A 21,103-nucleotide genomic window follows, 5' to 3' on the forward strand; every position below is an offset into this window, starting at 1 on the left:
AAAACAAAGTAAACTTTCCATCATTTCACTTCGTCCCGCTATTTAACTTTGCCCCACATAGCCCTACATATTCTAGAATACCTCCAACCGTAAAAGAATATTGAGTTGTGCATAAAAAATTATTTTACAATACTTATTTTACAATTATTTTACAATATTTTCATTGTTGTAAAACTCCTAGATTAGAGTTAGCAAAATGATCATGATCGATTAATCGATGTGAAACGATCCCCAGTTCATATCGCCAAGTATTTGGAGGACCATCTTAGCTCTAAGTACCTTTCTGCACTATTCTTACTAAAAACAAATCAAGAACATAGTATATATTTCTTGACAAATTTACACTCTAAAGATTCTTTAACATAACCGTTGTTCACATATCGCATCGCGGCAAGGAAAGTGACACAGCAAAAAAAAAAAAAAAAAAAAAAAAAACAGAATGGGAGAAAAATCAAGGTTTCACGAAAAATAGTTTTAAGTGATTTAGTCTCAAGTATTACAATACGCTCAAAAGCATTGTGATCTGATATGTTCTGGTTTGTTTCTGGTGTCTAAACTAACAGTGCCATACTTAAAACTCGAAGATTTTTCTTCTAAATTGTGAAATTTTAATGATTTGTCTCAATTGATTATATCGTTTTTATGCCACCGTGCACCAGTTATGTAAGCTATCTTTGTGCGAGTTTTGAGACAAGAAAAAACGTTAAATTTCGATTTGAAATCAATACTTAATACATTTTCCCAAAAATTTGAGCTCTGTTACTTCCTTTGCCGGGCTGCGATATGCTGCAGGTGATCGTTTTCTAATGAGAAAGGTAGAAACTTTTCATTGTTTGAACTTTTTAAGTGCATATTTATGAGACAGGACGTTTATGCTACTTTTCTTTAATTGTTTTTTTTCCTTAAATATGCTCGCTTTTTTTCTTTAATATTCTATGACCGTCCTTCAACTCGCTACCTCTTTTTATCTCTCTCTCTTTACAGAAAACGAAACGTTTCGAAGATAGATCGAGATAAATTGCTACTGCCGATCTTAATGACTGATAAGATGGTCACTAGAGCAACTTAAAAGGATATATTTTTTTTAATAATGTCTAAATTAGCTCGGTTACGGTTGTAGATCTAAGATTGAACAAAAAACACTACACTGAGAGAAAACACCGAAACGTCACATATTAGTACCGGACAATGTGTCGGTATCTCAAGGGTTTCCTGTAAAAAATAAGTACCTTTGCGAAACGTTTTCTGATTCACTACAAGTTTCATGAATGCACACTACCCGCTCTTGTAAAAAATAAGTTTAGTTAACGCTTTGAAGATGTATTCAGCTTCTTTATTATTTGTTTCCCCTTCATCACTGCCAAAGACATTTCCAAATTGACGGAGGTCCAAACGAAGGGCAACTGCCGTCTCTGAGTGTAGTGGCTGTACGAAAATTGTAAATCAAATGAGTTGTTGGGATTATTCTAAGGATTTTACGTAAAGAATAAACTTCTTGAAAAGTAACAGCATTCGAAATATTTGACAGCTGTTAATAAATATTCCATCTGACACTACCTACGTACTCTATCAAACCTATATTTTAACTACTACGTCATGTCGTGTAGGAGAAGAGTTTAAATGGTCATCACTCATGTCAGAATTAGTTAAGCAGTGGGCAAGTTGAAGAGTCTGCCAGTCCCACTCTATGTAAATGTTTTCTTAAGTAGTCATTTCCTGTTTTCATTCTAAAATTTACAACGCCTACCGATCTGGGCGATTTACTTGAAAATGTATGATCCATTAAGCAACCTCGTCTTTTCCCTTATCTAGACTAGAATTGATTTCATGCAGATGTGTCTTGAATCTGGATGTGATTATTCTTTATCTTGTGGCATGGGAGCAAGCCGGAAAAATTGATTGCTGAAAGGGCATCCAGCTTTAGCAAGGGCATCTGCGAACTCTTTACCCACAACGCCACATTGACTAGGCAGGAGAACTTTGCGTCCTCCATCCATGAACTAATCAAACAACATCTAACATTTCCAGAACAACTCGTTTATAGAACGTAAAAATAGAGCTAATAGTTGGCTGTGAATCAATGCAAATCAATATGTTCTGGCAATTGCTCTTAATAATTTCTGCCAGAGTCGTTTGCAGTAGCAACTTTCCCGTCAAAGTTTGCACTATTTCACCAACAGTTCTGTTATGACTGAAGCGTTTTGGGTAAACCTCAGCACCAGCATTTGTGTCGGCTCCAGAAGCAGAGCCATCAGCGTTTACATGCAACCAATGTTGTTCAGGAAATTTTTCGCGTAGAGTGGCTAATGTAGACATTTTCAATTCGTTTCACTGCAGGTCCTTTTACTAACTGGTAGGACTAAGTCTAAACTGTAAGATGCCCGATTTAAATGTCAGTTGTTATAAGTTGTGGCTGCGTATTAGTAGGAATATCAATAGCTATATACACTTCTTTCATTAAGGTAATTCCGGGTGAGTTGCCCCACCGGTAGAGATGCCCCAGTTGCTGTAATTTCGAAACCCAACACTAGATGGATCTCCAAGTCCGATCACTATTTCAGTTGGATGTTGAAAGCTGTGCTGTGAAAATTACGTGAACTTATTTCTTCGTTTTCTGCTGTTACAGTAACATTTTAAGTAAGTACCATGTTTTTTCTGCTGTGTTATAAGAGTGATGTTGCATTTTAAGGCTGGCACTTGTTAATAAGAATGAATTTTTATTCATCTAAGCTAAAAATCTGTAGTGCGAAGTTGATTGGTCGACTTCAGGCAATGTAACGCCATTTTTGCCGTCTTGTACTTTGGACTGCTGACAGGGCATCTCTCCCGTACAAAAAGGACAGACGCCCCAGCTTCTATTCGGGAGAGATGCCCCACATACAGTTTCAGCGACAAAACTCTTTTAAGTGTTTAAATTTTTAAATAGTATTTTTAAAATCATATAGTTTTTACAAATTGTGTAATGTGCGTAAATCTGTATATTTTTTAACTGAAAAAATATTTTTTGGAACTATAAATTTAGATTAACATTTATCAATAAAATTCAAAATATAGTTTTAAGCTTGATTAACGAAGTAATACATTTATTTAATATTCACAATTTTTATACTATTCACTTTCCTTTATCTAAGGGGCAAGATAAGTAACCGAAGTGTTAAGTTTATGAAGAAAATTAAAATAAAATATATTACTCTTTTTAATGAAACTAAGTTGTTTTATTTTTTAAATTATTCAAACTGATAGTGTTTATTCTAAAAATTAAATTAAACTTTGAAATGCACACAAGTTTCCGTTTGGAAACTAAGACAGATAATTATTCAGACGGCTTGCTGGGCGTGAAACGGGTAATTAATTATAATAGTTTTTGTATGTCTTTTTTTTTTTTTTTTTTGCTAATGTATTGTTGAACTTTTTCAAATTTATTTTTTCTGTGGTTAATAGTTAAATAGGTGAAATTAAATTTAACTAAACAAATGGACATATGTCTTACAAAGTATTTATCGCAAGTTAACTACTAGGAAATTTTAACTTTTGATTTGAAATTAATTAAATTTGAAATTTATTGGTACAATGCTTCTTATTTGTTTTAGGCAAGATGCCTACAGTGTACAAAAGGAAAAAAACTGGAGCAGCTCGTGGGACCTGGACAGAAGACAATTTAAAAGAGGCTCTAAGGAGGCTAGAAGCAGGAGAAATTGGTGTCAATGAAGCTGCTAGATACTATGGAATTCCTTCTCGGACACTTCGTCGTCGAAGACAAACAGGCAACAATATCAAAACAAGCTCTTTAGGACCACAAGGAGTGTTTGGAGTTGAAAACGAAAAACGTCTCGTCAAGCACATCCAACGTTTAGAAAAATGTGGATTTGCACCTGACAAAGAGACAATTAGAACACTTGCTTTTCAGTTTGCTGAAAAGCTAGGTCTCAATCATCGATTTAATTTAGAATCAAGAATGGCTGGGTATGACTGGCTTTCATCATTTCTTAGAAGAAACCCAGAACTAAGTATTTAGACAAGCCCAGGGCCTCTCTTTAGCAAGGGGGGGAAGGTATTAACAAAGAAAGTGTTGATCATTTTTTTAAAATTCTCTCGGAAGTGTTTGAGGAACATGAATTCTTTACAAGACCGGGAAGTATTTATAATATGGATGAAACCGGCTGTCAGTTAAATAACGTTCCAGGAAAGGTCGTAGCTACTAAGGGGGCAAAAGATGTTCATGTTTTGACGTCTACAGAAAGAGGAGAAAATATTACAGTTATTGCTTGTTGCAATGCAGAAGGACAATATCTCCCCCCTTCAGTTATTTTTAAAGGCGTTCGGGAAAAAAAAAGAGTTTTCTGATGGTCTTCCACCTGGATCTATGGTGTTCATGAACGAAAAATCCTCATACATCAGCATAGATATTTTTTTCAGATGGCTTAAAGATGTCTTTGTTCCGAGAAAACCCCAAGGAAAGACTTTACTAATTCTGGACGGTCACGCATCGCACTTAAACTGTTATGACTTGCTGGAATTTGCAGACAACAATGATATTATAGTTGTCTGCCTGCCCAGCCATACCACACAAGCTCTTCAGCCTCTTGACCGGTCTTTTTTTAAGCCACTAAAACAATACTTTAAAAAGGAAGCAAGGAATTGGATTGTTAATCATCCAGGAAGGACCATTGGGAGAATACAAGCTGCAGAACTGATTGGTAGAGCCTGGAAAAGGGCAGCTTCTGTTCACACTGCTATTAATGGTTTTCGAAAGACGGGAATTTTCCCTCTGAACCAAGCAGAGATTCCAAACCACTTCTTTTCCATCAGTGAAGAAAATGAAACCGACCTGTGAACAGTCCGAAAGTTCTAAATCATCTGACCTGACATCCACCCCGACAAAGTTATTGCACCAGATTTCACCTGTACCTAAGTTAGAGGAAAGATGCCGAAAAAGAAAGAAACAGTCGGCTATGGTTATTACATCCCAAGAACACATCAAAGAAAAAAAGCTAAAATCCGCTGCCAAATTAAGCAAAGCGTCAAAACCATAGACATGGGAACCGGTTTCCATGTCTATGGTCAAAACAGCTGGTGATGGACACACCCATTGAAACCGGCGGAAGTGATCATACAAACAACTGCCTCGAATGTGAGGAGAACTATTATTTGACAAAAGAAACAGTAGACTGGATAAAGTGCGTAAAGTGCCAAAAATGGTTACATGAATCATGCACAATGTATGGTAATCTTTGCAATGTTTGCGGAAAAACAAAAATTAGAGAAAATAAAAAGAAAAATATTGTCTGAATAAAATTCCACTTATTTCGTAATATTTTTACATTATACTTTCTAAAATGTAAATTTGAAATTTTCATATATAGGGAAAAAAATGAAATATTTTGCAATAGTTTGAGTTTGATTATAAATTTTATATGTTGTGTATGAGAGTTTCATATTTTATAAATTAATGCTAAGGTTGTATTTTTCTTTTTTTTTCAAAATAGCTTTCATTTCATGTGTTATAAACGATTGATTTTTTTTATAAACTATTGACCATTGTTTAAACTTTTTATGTTTAAAAAATAACTGATTTTTACGGGTAGGGCATCTCTCCCATGTGAGTGAGGCATCTCACCCGGAACTTCGGGAGAGATGGCCAAATGTAGTACTGTCACAATTTTATTTTTTCACTTAAAAAATGTACAATATTGTACAAAAAAACTACTTAGTATTAATAAACAATAACTATTTTGTATTTACCATAAACTTTCGTTGTCATTTTTAATACCCAATTTATATTAGAGCTCCTTTTTCCTTAAGGGGGGCATCTGTACCGAAATTACCTTATCTCCCTCTTATTACTGTCACACGTATTCATCATGCAGAATTGTGCTACTTTCAGAAAATTTATAATTTATTAAGATGAAAGCAAATCGTCTGATCCAACTTTGAAACGAACACAACTCCGTCCAGTCTCTGATGTTCCCTTTATTGAAAAAGAGACACGGTCATTAAATTTTGGAAAGAGTACGTGGAAAGAGTATTATTTATGCATCTATTTCTTGTTGAATATGTTAAAAAAAATTTTCTTTCAAAAAATCAAAAATTTCATGTTCTAACGAAAAACAAAACTACTGGGAAAAAAATCCCCCCCCCCAAATTTTGATTGCCGCAACTTGCGCCATAATCCCCCCCCCCCCCCTGTGGGCACCCCTGAATGACGCTGTCGTTTTAGGCATATCATATACTTCCATGAGCTGTACTTAGGCAACTTATTTAGTGCTTATCAAGGTGGACATCAGTGGGGCAGTACGTCTAAAAATTTAGCCTTAACTTCAATTCATGATTAGGGTTTTACAGTAATTGATGAGAAGCACGTTCTTGCTTGTTTGACTTTGACCGAAGTTTCAAGTGCTTAAAGCGAATTTACGTCATACAAGTGTAAAAAAAACTGCTCTTAAATAACTTGTGAGTGCTTCAAAAATGGATTTATCTGCACAGCGATGTGTAAATGCTGCAATGGAAATTACATGTAAATTCAAACGTTTTAAATTACCTTCTATATAATCATTGTATATTATGTATCACTTCTCAGATTTGTAATTCAATTAGGTTTAGTTTGTACAATAGTGAGTTATATTTCAATAAATGACAATTTTACTAACTTTATAAACATAGCACTAAACTTCTTATTGCAGTAATTTATTATTTCTTTCTCTTACATCGTTTAAAACATAGAGCAAACGTTTCAAACCGTCTAATGAGAAAAACTTTAAATTTGTTTTAAAGCTTTTAATTATAAATTTTGGAGTTCTATGAAAAAATATCCGTGCCCCCTGCCAGCCCTTTCAATTTGCTAGTGCAAATATAACTTATAAAACTGCAAATTGTGAATGAAACTTCCAAAAAAAAAATGCGAATTTCATTTTAAAGTTTAAAGAAAGTAATTTCATTTTAAAGCGAAGTTTTCTTTCTTTTCTTTTCCTTTGCTGATAATGAAAATTGATTTTGTTTCAAGTAATCAAGATGTTGTATTCATTCTTAAATAACAATTCAAGGATCTGTTTCAAGTTTTGAAAAATTGCTAGCTTTGTTTCTGATTTTTAGTTTCTAGATTTATCTCAGTTTTGTAATCAATTTTTATCAGTAAATTTTAAAACATATGTTCGGATTGTCTAATGTTTCGGATTTCTGGGATTCGGATTACTGGGTTCTACTATAAATGAATTGATTTTCTTTAATATATTGCTTTAAAATACATACAAAAACATTTATCAAAAACAGTGGGTATTTTCGTAAAAAATAAAAAAGAAACTTAGTGTTGGATTTTTGACCAAAAAATGACCGCCAGGGTTTTTTTTTTTTTGGAGTGGGGGGAGGGGGTTTGAAATGATGTCTCCCTTCTAAAAATGTTTGTTAGCACATTGTCTACATGTATACCAAGTTTCATGATTTTATCACAAAATGCAGTTTCCGGCTATATTCTCTACCATAGCCCCTCTACTAAAGAGTTTAACCACAAATCACAACTGGCCCGCGACACACCGACCCTTCGGGCGATCGCCCGACCGCCCAGTACGGCCTTGTTCGAGTCGATTTAGTTGACTCGATTATTGCAGCAGTGTTTGATTTAACTTCACATGCAAAGGCAGTTACTCGTTCTATACTAGCGCAGTTTTCGGTAGGAGAAAAATCGCAATTAAATTTTATCGGCCAATTACTTTCCGACTTGCGAAGCCACTCAAGTCCATGGATCCAAGTGGGATCGTTAACAATCTTCTCGACTGATATTCCACCTGAAATATAATCAGCCACATTTTCCCTGCTGTTACAGAAATACCAGTCACTAGGGTCTGAATTTGATTGGATTTCAGTTGTTCTATTCGAAACGATCTGTTTGTATTTTGAAGCTTTTTCCCTTTATCCAATGAAAAGTAATTAAAGAATTACTCCAAAGAAAAACTTTCGTAACAGGGGTAATTGAAACTACAGTAAAATCCCTCTAATACGGACACTAACGGGACAAATATTTTTGTCCGCAATAGAGAGGTGTCCGCAGGACAGGGGTTTAATAATGTTATTTGCATTGAAACTGGGGAATTAAAAATTGTCCGCATAAGAGGGTCGTCCGCCTTTGAGGGGTGTCCGTTAGGAGGGGTTTTACTGTAGTTTTAAAATACTTCAAAGTTCTTGAGGTTAACACTGCACCTAAAAGTTCTAGTCGGGAAAGGGGAACAACTAAACGAATCTTGTGAAAATATTCCCATTCTCAGACACATAACGGAGATATACAACCGTTCCAAATGCTTTGGTGTTTGCGTCGCTAAAAATGCGGATTTGTAAATCTCTTGTATGATTTACGGGATACGGAAAGTACTTTCTTTCGACTGTGAAATCTTTTAGAAGATAAACTTGTGCGCATCAAGCTTCCCAGTTTTGCTTTACCTCACTTGATAATTCCTCATCCCATCCAAGGCCGCACTCCGAAATTTCTTACAGTAAACATTTTATAATTAAAACAAATGGGGTTCTAAAACCTGCGGGATCAAAAATGTTCTCGGCCGTTTGCAAAACACATCGCTTCGAATTCTTCAAATTTTTTTATCATATCAAGTAAGGGGTTGTCATTCAATTTGAATGTATCACTATCTCAATTCCAGATTATGCCTAAAACCTTCGAAGATCGTTCACCTAATTCACCTGTTGTCTCTATGCCATTTTCATTCCATAATTTTCTTAAATTCTCCGAATTGGTTTTAAATATTGGGTCCTTCAGCATTTCGAAAAATTCCCTTTCTATCTCTCTATATTTTCGAATATGGTACTTAATTGTCGCATTAAGAATGAATGGGCTCGTCGTTATTCCGAAGGATACGCGAGTCATACGTAATATTCTGCAAAATTTAAAGTCCCCCTTCTATGAAAACCAAAAACATTTTAAATAATCTCCGTCTTCCTCAGCTATTCCGATAGTCAAAAATGCTCCTTGTATATCCCTGCAAAACGCATTCGCGAAATCTCAAAATCATATCTAGAACCCGAGGTTTCTAGCAAGTCCAGAATACAAACATTCATTTAAAGATTTCCTACCTGCACCTTTTGACGATGCGTCAAAAACCATGCTGAGGTTTCTTTCTCGGTTCGAACTACCGCGGAATGGGGCATGTAATAAGAATCGATTTCAAAATCTGAAGAACATTCTTCGACAATATTCTCTTTCATCTGACACTTAACAATGTTTTTGTAATCATTGTACAGCCAATTATTTTCTTTTACTTTAATACTTAATTTATCAAATCTTCGTTTCGCTATCACCCAATTATTGTGCAATTCACTTGGCTTTTCCTCTCAAAGCGATTTCGTTTCATACATTTCTTTCTTAAATTTTCCTTAAAACTAGAAATAAAATCTTTATTGCGATGCGAAATACCCTTTTCAGAATCGTGAACTCTCATGGATTCTAAGTTCCAAAATTAGGTCAACGGTTCATTCAAATTGGAACAGCAGTCAACTTTAAAAACAGATGTGTTTTGTTTATAACTTACATCTATCGGAGATATTCTACTTTGAATTACTGTTCCGAAAATGGTATCGATTGCAAATAAAGTTTTTGTTAACTTCTTTTTCCCTGTATGAATTTGCCAAAAATACTGCGCGTTTTCAACAGGGAAATCTCGCTCTCATTTAGTTTATTTATACGTATTCGACATCTGAATGCCTTTAGCACTAAGCGCCTTTTCTTAATTTATTAGTTGACGTTCTAAACGGGTGGTACCAGAAATAAAATCACTAAGCAAAGCTTCTATTAAGATTTTCTCCTCAGAGTCACGCGCATTGCTAAGAGTGAATTCTACAACATCATATTTCTCATGTACTGGTTCCCGGGAACCAAACGTCTTATATTAAGGGTAATTTTAACTCAATGGCTAAATCCTTTTTTAAGAAACACCTTTGAGGCGCATTGTCTAGCTATAAGTTAATTTCCTTCTTATGTGATTCATGCTCTAAAATAACATTGCACGTTTCCAATAATACCTCATATCACAACCGAAAGTATTCACATTCGACCGCGAAATAATCTTGGAAGGAACTTCAGAATTGGCGTCGACAGTACTATCTGACAAGCAGAAACTCACACTAGTAAAAAATGCCATTTTTTCTTAACAATAATTTCCTATCCTCTATTGACAACGGACAACAGTCTGAAGTGTGGTCATTTTTATTTTCCAACAAACAAAATACACATTTACTCACATTTAAGACACATGCTACGAAAAGTATTTTTAATTTTACCACAAGTAGAATCTGCTTTGTATTTATTAGATCTTTCGTGCTTCTGATTAGCTCTTCCGAAAAATTATTTTTTAGTTTCTTTACGTAAATCCGAATCATAACAATTTTTTAAATGCTCGTTTCTTTCACGGCACTAAATTTAAACGTTTAAGAAGTTCAACAAATCAGAAATCACATTTTGTCGTCCCGTATGATTTACGAGTAAACTATTAGGGCTCGACCGATGGCATATTTTGGCCGATGGGCCGATGCCGATTGTTGGCCGATTGTTCAAAGAGGGCCGATGGCCGATGGCCGATTGTTTTCCTCCAAATGGCCGATTGCCGATGGCCGATGGCCGATGCCGTTGGCCGATGGCAAAAAAAAATAAATAAATAAACAAAAAATAAATAAATAAATAATTGATAAAATTATCAGGGAATTAAAGGATCATTGACTCATTTCATTTTACTTCCTTTCTACGAATAAGGAATCGTAATCACAAAAAAAAATCAGATTTTGACATAAATTTCTATTTTACGATCACGCAATTTAAACTTCACAAGTTTTTTCGGCACATCTCTACACGCATATGAACCTAAGAACATATAGACCGAACATATGACCGAAATATCCATTTAGAACACCTCCTCAGTTAATTATCGCAAATTCTCTTGTGATGTCTTCATGCGCGTTAACTTGCGTCACTTAAAAACTTTATGAAATAGTAAGTTGAAAACTCAATCGTACGTAGTATGATCTAAAAGTTCGAAGACAATTTGCATAAATCCTTACCCTGAATAGGGTCACATTACCGAAGCATATCTATCTACAAAATAGTCACCTTAAACGACTATACATTTCTGCCAACGTTCATACAGCTTTTAGAAGCACTCCTGGAAGACATTTTTCGCTACCTCCTGTAAGGCCTCTTGCCCTGCTGCTTTAACTTCATCGCGGGGAAGAAGGCGACTTTCATGTTCAGAATGCACGGTTCGATTGGTCAATACTCTGATATGACAAACAAATAACATAACGTTTCGTCGGACTTATCTCCGTGTGACTTTTACTTGTTCCCAGCAAAAAAAAAAAGAAAACATTTGCATGGACGCCGCTTTCTTCCGTCAGAGAAGATAAAGCTGCATCATAGAAGGTAGCGAAAAAATGGCTTCCAGGAGTGATTCCAAAAGTTATATGAACACTGACCGAAGTACATAGTCCCTCAAGGTGACCTTTTGAAGGTGGATGTGCTTCGGTAATGTGAACTATTCTGGATAAGGTTTTATACAGCTTGTCCCCGAACTTTTGGATCGTACTACGTACAATCTGTATAGGGTGTAGTTATGCTTCTCCTTTTTTGACTGCTGTATGATGAAAGAGAAAGAACAACAGCCCCCCCCCCCTTAAAAAAAAAGAAAAGAAAAAAAAGAACGAAAGAAAAAAAAAGAGGAAGAAAAACAAAGAGACTGTTTAATAACCAATTGATTGATTTATTTATTTTTTTTAATTGAACATATATAACTAAGATTTCAGTAACAATGTAATAATGTATGGATTTAAGTACACTAAACATAGTTAAAAAATATTAAATTATGTTGTTTAATCATTCAAAAAAAAAAAAAAAAATTAAGAATGAAACCATGAAACCGTCAACAAATTACGCAATTAAAGTGGAAAGAGTGGCGCATTTTTTAGTCATCAAATTAAAAGGGTAACAGATAACTTACAATATTAAATCATAATAGAAATATTTTTATACTTATTTAAAATTTATGAAGAGAAAAGTTTGCATTTTTCTTAAAAGCTATAACAGTGACATAAATTTTGCTGAAAAATACTACTTGATCTGATGTTTGTGCACATAATATTGAACAATTTGATTGTTTAATTTTTTATGAAGCTTTACAAACAAGTTCAAATAAAATTTTTCAATTTTACAATAATTTTCTCAAATTTAAAAAAATGCATAATAGAAAATCCTTAAAACTTTTCTATAAAAAACGAAAATTAACTTATTCATTGATTTTATATAAATAAATAAAAATAGTTACTTACAGTAGAAAAAAATCGATCGCTATTAATGATGCAAAAAAGATGGCGCATTACGAAATATAGGTGCAACAAGTATGAGAAATACGCAAAATGACATTTCTTGACCAAAATAAAAAATCGATAAATATTTAAGAAATGTTTTGAAACGACGAGAAAGGGTTGAGGGGGGGGGTCACCCTCATATTTTGGAGCAACTCACACTTCGGCCGCAACTTCAGCATTATTTTTTTAGTACAGAACCGCTACCGCGAACGCCTCGGAAGAGTTTCTGAATCTACTTCAGCACTTCCGAAGAAAAAATTCAAAAGTCTCTTTGATTTCGGAATTATGTCACCATCCAAAACGTCTTTAATCAATTTCTTACATTAATGCTCTAAATTCTTCCTAAACAATAGATAAAGTTTGAAAACAAAATCTCAAATTTTATGAATGGTGATAGTTTTAAACAACTCAGAAGTACGAATACAGTTTAATTTCAGAAATTCAGGGAGTGGGAGGAGGGGCACGCAAGTGTTTCTCGGAAATTCAAAAAATAGTCGTAAAAAATAGAGTTCAAAATAATCATAAATATGGAGCAGAATAAAACTTGTACCCGAGTTTGTTTTGACATGCAGTGGCGGATTTATTATATAGCAAATGTTGTAATTGCGCGAGAGGCCCCATAATCATAGGGGCACCGTAGGAGTTACAAAAATGTTTATGATAAATGTTTTACAAGTTCCGTAATAGAGAAAGAGGGCCCCAAAATGTATTTCGACGGGCTGCAAACTTGTAACTCCGCCGAAGCGATACAGAAAAGACTGCATTACTGTGATTCATATTCTAAATATCGAAAAATTAAAAAATTACCGTCGGTTCAACGGCAATTTAACAAAATGTCACAAAAACCGGTTTCGTTATCTCATATTTGTTTCCATGGTCTTCAATTCGACAATATATCACCAAATGATTGTCAGTCTGAGACGATATATTAGTTTTGCATTGAAATAAGTAATTACTAGTTACAAAAAATGAGTAAAACAGGTTTTTCAGAACAATCGATGGAAAACAAAAAGGGAAGTGCACAACTGGAACGTACGCACACCCCACATGCGAAACCTTCTACAGCTTACCATTTTTGAGTTATGACTTATGAGACAGATATAAGTACATCCAGCTGCAGTAAACAACGCAATAATTAACTTGCAGTGTTAAAAACTCTTTCAGGGGTAACTAAAAACTAAAATAGAAATTCATACAGAAATTTAAGTAAACAATTTTATATGAAAACAATAACTCCTTTACTTTGTATTACAAAGTAAAACAGCAAAGGTCCTTTTTTTTTTTTCAAAAACATCGGCCAATTCCATCGGCTTTTCGGTGTATTTTAAGGCCGATGGGCCGATGTTTCCTGCAAGTTTGCATCGGCCGCCGATGCCGATGCCGATGACTAAATTGTTGAACCATCGGCGCCGATGCATCGGCCAGGCCGATGCATCGGTCGAGTCCTATAAACTATACATATAACGGTAGGGATTCACAGGGAGGGGCGGTGGCCTCCCCCCCCCCCCCTTAGGTTTGTAAATTTGAAAAATTTCTGGGAGAAGGCTACTAGACTCTCCCCAACACATCACAAAAAATCGCCTACAATTGTTTTTTTACGACTTTAAATCCAAAACGTTTCTAGGGGAGAGTCCCACAACCCCTCTCTCCAATGTCATTGAAGATCGTCAAAAATTTTGAATTTTTCGAGCTTCCATTTCGAAAAAAATTGTCGGAATCGACATTTTTTTTCTCTCGAAAATGTCGTTAAAGAAAGCCTTGAATTTCGTTTTTAGAACTTCAATTCTGAAAAAATTCCGGGAAGAACCCTTGATCTCAAGTCCCGTAACATCAGTGATGATTCATTAACATTGCGTTTTTTGAAGCTTCAATATTGAAAAGTTAAGATATATATATATATATATATATATATATATATATATATATATATATATATATATATATATATATATATATATATATATATATATATATATATATATATATATATATATATATATATATATATATATATATATATATAGCTCCTAGACTCATCCCTTCACTGTAACAAATTTCGGAAACATTTCTGGATATATCAGAAACGTTTCCGAAAATAGTATGAATCCTTCATCCAATAGCAAGCTCCTCATTATTCAGAAAGCTTTTTGTTATTTCAAAAAATCTAGAAGCGGAAGTGCTGGCGCAATGCTTCGAAACGTATTTTATCCTTCCAACACGGGCGCCAGTGAGTCGGAAATAACGAGAACTTATTTTTTCCTTATCTATGGTTGCTGCAGGAAGCAACTGTTTAGCATTGGATTGCTTGTTATTTCATGTCTAGAGAGTGGTAAAATGTGTCGAAACTAATTTTACGCCTTTGCATTTTGGACTGCCCTTGATTTTTTAGACGATGTACGCAGCTATTAAGTTAGTTAATAACTATTTGCTTCTTTACAATTTCCAGTGCGACCATGATTAGACATATATTGTGTGTTCAAGCGTGAATAGTTTTAACACCCGTGTTTACATTTTATGAAAGGAAACCCTTTGGATTACTTATCCAGTTGTAATGGAGGTATTTAGATTTTATTCCGCTTTTTCACTTGTAAGTATTAATGAATATTTTAAAACATGTTGATATACATTTATATTTTTGTTGATTTGCATTTCATGAGGCTCCAATTGTAACTGTTTTTGGGTTTATATAATTAATTTAAAGTTGTCCTACATTCCTATATGCGCAGTGTACTATTTGTTGTAACCAATTGAAACTGATTAATTACGCAAAAGAAAGAATATTTAAATTTAAAAGCAATCACAGAAAAGTTATTCCGAAACACTCGAAAACGATTTGGATATACTACATTGTTTTTGTTTTTTTTTTTTTTTTGAACCAATCATTTAACTCATTAAACATATGGTAATGCAAATGTTTTCTAGTATTGTAATATGCTTCACAAAAAATGTGCCAGTATTATTTATCTTTTTTTATTATAATTTATTCATTCATTTTAAAATATTTATACCATTAGAAAATGATCCAGTTATCTATTAGTAAAAAACATAGTTATGCAATTAATTCATCTGCTTATTCATTTTGTTAAATATGGTTAAAAATAAAAATTCCTTGACATTAGTTGTTCCGTTAATAACATTTCCTTCGTGGATATACTAGTTTAATGTAGGACAGTCAGGAGGAATGAGTTTAGTGGCAAAAATGGAACAGCTGCATTTACATGCCGAAATAAAAAGTAATATTATTTCATGTCATTGTTTCAAAAGTGATCATTTTTTAAAAAACTATGTTATTAATATGCAATGTACATATGGGGAGAAGATGAGGGAGGGGCGTTCACCACGCAGACTGTGCCATTGACATTTTCAGGGGGTTGCTTTTAAGGGGGGGGGCGCTTTATAGCATTTTATGGGTGCACCATCACTCTTATGGTGTGTGGGGGGGATTCTCGTATATATGAAATGGAATAATCATGTAATAGAGTTCAATGTTTTAATAAATAAAATATATAATGCATTTTGCGCACACTGTAAAAATAATATCAGTAGCCTATTTTGATTAAGTATTTATATTTGTGATGAACTGGAAAAGGGCAAGAACAGAAGAGTCAACCCGAATGGTTCCAGCAGGAGGACTTGGTGTCATATTTAAATTCATCAATTTCTGTGTTGGTACTTTTCGGTACACTTTGTTCGTCAGAGAAATTGACTTGAGATGTACGAATTCCGGAACGCGAAGGGTAGGTAAGTCCTGTCAAATTTTATCCGGAGGTAAAAGCTATCAAGTTTGATACAAGATATGTTTTTAAGTTCTGCATTAAAAATACAATATGTTGATAGTTTTGTTTTGAAAATATTGAGAGAAAAACTGAAGTTTAAGATTGTTTAACAAACAATCCCCACTTTTCAGAAAGTACCCCCCTTCAATCCCCCGACGATTTTGTGATTAGGAATGAAACTACTATAATATTTCATAAATTTTCAAAAGTTTATAACTGTGCATTAGGGTGGTCGCAAAAAATCGATTTTTCGAATTTCTTCCGCGGCACCCCCCTGAAATGTGCCAATGGACTAGAAAACATGATTTGCAAAGTTTCAGCTCGATCCGATTATATTAACACGTGCCGCAAAGAGGCTAAAGTTACGAAAAATATTGATTTTTAGCAAAAAAATCCTAGTTTTTCTTCTTTAAAACCAAAACTTTTCATCCCAGAAACTTCGTTCTGGTCTCATTTTATAGGAAATTTTATTCTCGTGATGAGTTACCTATTCTATTTTTTAAACAAAATTTATAGAATGGTACTGGGCATTTTTCAGGTCAGGTTATGGAAGATATCACCAATGAGGAATTTTCGCGCAAAGATCTAAAAGCATTACAATATTCAAATACATTTATTTGCTCTTTGTTGATTTTAATTTATCCATTAAATAGGCTTCATATGGAGGTATTTTAAAAATTAAATGCAACAAATTGCTGATTTGGAGTAAAATAACTAAGCAGTTCAGAAGAGAAAACAGAATTAAAATTACAAAAAAAGAAGAGAAAAAATCTAATGCATTTTATTGCTTACACTGTTAAATTATACATCATTATGTTATTACTTTACATTGAGAAGTTAAAGTGGTAATGGCTTCGATATGACTGATTTTGATGAATGTAGAAAAATGTGCCTGCATTCAGACATAACTTGTTGTCGGACAACTTGTCTTTGGAAACGTCGTTAGTTAGAATTTAGTTTTACACCTGCTTCAGCTGTGCCATTGACAACCCTTAAACTGTTTACTATCTTTTTAGCCTTAATATAATATTGGTTTTCCCACTATTCATCAAGATCAGTATTTTAAAACTTTCTATCGATTTCGAATCTCTTAAAAAAAATTGTATCTCTTAAAAAGTTTGAGGAGAAATGAAAAAATCTACTTCTTTGTCCAATAAACTAAGCTTCTTTCAGATTGAGCTGTGCTTTTGTATCCCTTTCATCACAATCATCTTCATTACTTCGGATTTTAATTTTGCAGCCTTCTTTGTTTTGATATTTTTTTTCTTACTCCCTAAAGTATCATCAAAAAAGGAAATGCAACCTTCTCTGAGTTTAGGGACCACAAATGATTAATTATTTTAGGTAGTTCTGTGCCTACACCATCTTCATAAATACTTGTGTATTGAACCAAAGATTTTATTAACTGTAGATCTTGGTTGGGGGCCAAAGCTGGATCGCAGACAATAAATCATACTTTTCCGTAAATATTGTAGACAAACAAACAAATATCTTCAATACCTTTTATCTTTAAATCGATTAAGGAAAGCTGATCCCTGAGAAGATATATTTTTAAAGAGTATATGAGGCAGTGAGAAGCAAACACTGTTAAAACTACAGGTTGCGTTTGGCACCTTTCAGTGGTGAAACGCTTGTTCACCAGCGACACCCGATAGAGAGCCGAAATTGCACCCTTAGCAAGGGTGAAAAACTGGCTCCCTTCACCCAACGTGCACCGTAGGTGAAAGATGGTACTCTAGGGTGAGAAAAAATGGCACCTTTATTGCTTCCCCCTAGAGAGATTCCCCCCCCCCCCCCGTGTTGTTTGCGTTTTTTAATACAATTGTGTTTCATTTGTTTTGATTTATATATACGAAGGCATTTGATCACATTTCAACTTTCGAACATAGTTTAGAAGTGTTCATGACTTTAATTTGTCTGTTCGTGCACTAACTTTCTTATATTCACACTTGGATTCCTCAGTAATGAATATGTTGTTGACAACTTTCACTGCATGATCCGTACTGAAAATGAATAGGGAAGGTAGTTATCAATCATTTGTCGGAACAACCATAAATATTAGGTAACATTAGATTAGAATCATGGGAAAATAAAAGCGTTCATAAACGTTTAAAATTTTAATCGAGCGTAACATATCAATACTTAGTATAAGATTCGATATTTGAGTATCCTTATGCGTACAAGATAAATACTGATTTAAAAGCCCTTCTTTCCAATGTCAAGTTTTCCGTCAGATTAAAAATTAAAACGAGTAGATAACTACATTCGCTTCATGCAATAACGCCTAAGAAAGATTCGTTAACCAAAGCACGATGTGAAACTCATGAGTCAAACGCTGAGTGAGAAAGTTTTCTTTTCAGGCGGTTTCTTTTTTTCCCCCGCATTTGCTGCTTTGTTCGTTTCCACTACGTAGTTATTTCATTTGAGAAGAAATAGATATTGGTATATTGGCTGCTCACGTCGATGCATTTTTATTCCGGAATTAGCAATTCAATTATCAGCTGATTTAAACGTTTTTATTTTTAATGTTGTTGTTGTTCGAGATAGTACTGATAGATAGTTTTAGGTAACAGTTTTGCAGGATATAAATAGCAAGATATTAAATATTTAATAAAGTAAACGGAACAATAAGCAGTTGTCAACATACTTTAAATATGTTCGAAAGCTCTAAGTGCTACAATATGATCAAATGCCTTTACTTACGCGATATTTCGAAGATTAATCCACGAAATTTTCAGTTTTGTACTTCATTCAATGTGAAAGCAAATTTCGTTGCAACTTCCTTCGTTTGCCATTCAAACTGAAGTTGTCGTTGGACGATTAGTCAGAGCGCATGCGCAATGAGTCATTCTCTTATTGAATCACTTTTGTTAACGTCGTTCACCCACTGAGGAACCAAAAGCACCTTGACGACACTTCCTAGCCTCCGTTTCACCCCGTGGCACTGTTTTTTCACCCTAGGGTGAAATTCTTTACCCCTGTGGCACTCCTGGTTTTAACAGTGAAGGAATGTACACTGAAGTGACAAAATTCATGGGATAGCAATATGCAAATATACAGATGGCAGTAGCATCGCGTAGAACAGGTATAAATGCGCAGTGCTTTCGCAGAGCTTTCATTTGTGTTCAAGTTGTTCATGTGAAGAGATTTTGACGTGATTATGACCGCACGACGGGAATTAACAGATTTTGAACGCGGAATGTTAGTTGGAGCTAGACGCATGGGTCATGCCATTTCGGATATCGTTAGGGAATTCAACATTCCCAGGTCCACTGTGTCAAGAGTGTGCCGAGAGTATCGAATTTCAGGCATAACATCCCACCATGGACAGCGCAGTGGTCGACCGCGTGCACTTAACGACCGAGACCGGCGACGTATGCGTAGAGTTGTGAATTCTAACAGACAAGCAACACTGCGTCAAATAACCGCAGAAATCAATGTGGGACGTACGAGGGACGTGTCCGGTAGGACTGTGCGGCGAAATTTGTCTTCCTTGGGCTATGCCAGCAGAAAGACCAACTCGAGTGCCTTTACTGACAGCACGACATCGCTTTCAGCGACTCTCGTGGTCACGTGAGCATATCGGTTGGTCCCTAGATGAATGGAAAACCGTGGCCTGGTCCGATGAGTCACGATTTCAGTTGCTAAGAGCTGATGGTAGGGTTCGAGTGTTGCGCAGACCCCACGAAGCCATGGACCCAAATTGTCAACAAGGCACTGTTCAAGATGGTGGTGGCAGCATAATGGTGTGGGCTGTTTTTACATGGCATGGACTTGGTCCTCTGGTGCGACTGAACCAAACAGTGACTGGAAATGCTTATGTTCAGTTACTTGGAGATCACTTGCAGCCATTCATGGACTTCATGTACCCCAACAACGATGGGATTTTTATGGATGACAATGCACCATGTCACCGGTCCACAACTGTTCGCGATTGGTTTGAAGAACATTCTGGACAATTCCAGCGAATGATCTGGCCACCTAGATCGCCCGACATGAATCCCATCGAGCATTTATGGGACATCATCGAGAGGTCTGTTCGTGCCCAAAATCCTGCACCATCAACACTTTCTCAATTATGGACGTCTATAGAGACAGCATGGCTCAATGTTCCTGCAGAAGACTTCCAACAACTTGTTGAGTCCATGCCACGTCGAGTTGCTGCACTTCGCCGGGCGAAAGGAGGACCTACACGATATTAAGACGTATCCCATGACTTTTGTCACTTCAGTGTAATTGACAAAATTAAAATTTTCGAGATAATCATCACAAACATTAGGGGAACGTCTCCCCTGCTTAGAGGCAAGAGATGGTACTAGTAGCTCTGGTAGGGTATGTTATATAGCATGATTTAGATAAAAAGTTCAATGAACACCTATCTAGGATCCGCACTTTAAACGCATTTTATAAGGAACTTTAAAAAGTCTACTTACATCCCTTTGCTTCTCACTACGTCATATGGCCTTTGTCATCCATCTTGTGGGTACTCGAAAAGGGTGGGTAGTGTGGTACTCGTGAAGTACTCGTGTGGTACTTGTGGGTACTCGCCAGGTACTCGAAAAGTAAACATTGTTTGGAGAAAGACTCCCTAAATAACTTAAGCAAAGTGGAATGAACTTCTTATAGGCATCCTTAAGCTGCTACTGTTTTTATTTCTCAAAAAGAAAGCTTGAAATTTCACCTGGATTGCTTATTTTGTTTTTAGTCTTCAATACTTGCTTTGAATTGTCTCTTATTTATACCATTCATCCTGAAATTTTTGAAAAATATCTGGTTGAGGACTAGTGGACGTACCTATTTTGCAAATCAAAACTGCTTTTAAACCAACTTCTAAGATGTGGTAGCGACATGCTAAATACAAAAAACTTTTTCTGTAACAACTGTACTCACAAAACGCAGATTTGTACTGCTGAAAGGAGCCATAAAATGACTGTCATTTTAACGAAATCCCTAACAAGTCCTTGTCTAAGAACACAGGA

The sequence above is a fragment of the Uloborus diversus genome, chromosome 8, assembly GCF_026930045.1.
Source record: "Uloborus diversus isolate 005 chromosome 8, Udiv.v.3.1, whole genome shotgun sequence".
In the NCBI taxonomy this organism is placed as follows: Eukaryota; Metazoa; Arthropoda; class Arachnida; order Araneae; family Uloboridae; genus Uloborus; species Uloborus diversus.